This window comes from Sander lucioperca, chromosome 15 (assembly GCF_008315115.2).
Source record: "Sander lucioperca isolate FBNREF2018 chromosome 15, SLUC_FBN_1.2, whole genome shotgun sequence".
NCBI classification, from domain to species: domain Eukaryota; kingdom Metazoa; phylum Chordata; class Actinopteri; order Perciformes; family Percidae; genus Sander; species Sander lucioperca.
The window spans coordinates 7,832,743-7,835,160 of record NC_050187.1 but is presented as its reverse complement, the minus strand read 5'-3'; positions in this window follow the sequence as shown (position 1 = coordinate 7,835,160).

Below are 2,418 nucleotides of genomic sequence, written 5' to 3'. Positions count from 1 at the left end.
TTGAAGTCAATGAGAGCATGCTTCAAATCCTTAAAATCTTCTTCCGCTCCCAAAATTTTCAGCTCCTTCATACTTTCACCTACAGACGCCAAACAAACTTTAAAATGTTCACAAAATATTCAGTTATCCGGCTCTATCTTTTCAGTTTGATATCTTTTACAGTTGTTGTAAAAAAGCTGTTTAATCCTGAAATGATCACTAAGATCATTTCAGGATTTTTCTGCGTTTCTAGTGAGTGTGTATTGCGTCTGGCAGAGTGGATGATGTCATCGTTAGAGTGCAGCAGCTTAGAAGAAATATCTTTGTCCCCTCTCTATAAATTGCTCTCACGCCCACAATATCTACTTGTCATACACAATTTATACATCAAAACGTAGGTATTTTTGTCTAGTTTCAGCCAATGTGCTCAGTTTTGCGATATGCCTTATACTTTCGGCTTGATGAGCTTCCATATGACAAGAGTTCCACATCTCTGTCCATCCACTGCCCTGTTTAACATTCTTCACATTTCTGAGCGAAACGCAGAGCGAACCACTTTTTTCAATCGCTGATATGCCCACATTTTTAAGTTTACCAACATAAATTTTACATGAATACGTTCACAAAGGTTGTGTGTCTCTAACGGTGAAGTCGTTGTTTCGATAGCATGTACTGTTGTGGATTTATTAAGGCTTGTTTGAAGGGTTCTCTCTCACTGTCTCTCACTCAGCATTAGCAGGTGTGGTGCAGTTTAACAGCAGGTGACACGGTCATTAACTGTTCAAAGGACGTTTATAAACACTCGTCACCATGACAACACTTTCACAGACAGCAGCAGCAGTCTTTCAGCCTTTTCAGACATTTCTGCATTTGTGAGTCATTATCAGTTAGAAAATATACTCAGACCTCACAATGTTCCACATCTTTTCCAATCCTTACAATTTCCCCTTTTTCAAAAAATCTGTCTCTAAATAGCTGCAGCATGCCACAGGTGACATAGAAAGGAAGCCTTTATCAGAGCTGAAGGAACCTCAGTCAGTTATAGAGATGATAGTGTAGTGGATACAGTGTATGCCTTTGGTGTGGGAGACATGGGTTCAAATCCCACTGTGGTACACCTGTCAATGTATCCCTGACCAAGATGTTATTTCCCTTTTTCAGCTATTCTCACTACTTCAACTTATTCTTACAGATTTAAGCTACTCAACCAGTTTAGCTTTGGCAATTCAGCTATTGACATTTTATTTTGGCTCTCCGTAACTTCTGCATACATTCAGCTATTAAAACCATTCACCTTTTAAAATGTTCAGCTCTTTCAGCTAATGATAGGACTTCTTCAACTTTTTTCTACTATTTATACTTTTTTAAATATTAAGACATTTTAGGTAATTCATTTCAACTTTCATCTTTGACAGTATTACAGTTCATCTTCCAGCTTTTCTAACAATGTATTTTAGCTCTTCACGTAGATAATGCAGTTTAGCTTCCAACTCTAACACTTTTCAATCATAGTGTAGTGGTTATGACACATACCTTTGACATGGAAGACCTGAGTTCAAATCTTATTCTGCTACATTAACTGATGTGTCCTTAAGCAGAACATTCAATCCCTATAGCAATTTGTTTTCTTTCCTGTTTTCTTTCCTTTTCTTTTTTCTTTTATGACACATGCCCTTGGATTGGGAGACCCAGGTTCGAAGCCCACTTTGAGCCGTGTTACATCTGACATATATAGCAATTGGAAGTTGCTTTGGATAAAAGTGTAAGCTAAATGAGATGTAACATAATGTTGTGATAATCTTTATAGCATGACACAGCACTTTTCACGAGACATAAAAAAAATTATATTTTGTCTGTCTTTTCTCACACACAGAGGCACACACACACACACACACACACACACACGCAAACAGACACACAAAAACAAAAACACACACGCAAACACACACACAGACACACACATACACACACACACACACACCAAAACACACATGCATGCACACACGCAAACACAACATGCACACACACATGCAGACACACACACACACATACACACACCAACACACATATGCAGAAACACACACGCAAACACACACACACACACACACACATGCACACACACATGCAGACACAGAAACACATACACCCACAAACACACACACACGCACACACACATATGCAGACACACACACACAAACACATACACACACACACAGACACACATGCACACACACATATATACACACACACAGACACACACACATACACACACAAACACACACACACACACACACACAAACACACACACACACACACACACACAAACACATACACACACACACAGACACACATGCACACACACACATATACACACACACACACACACAGACAAACACCAACACATATGCACGCACACACACACACACACACACACACACA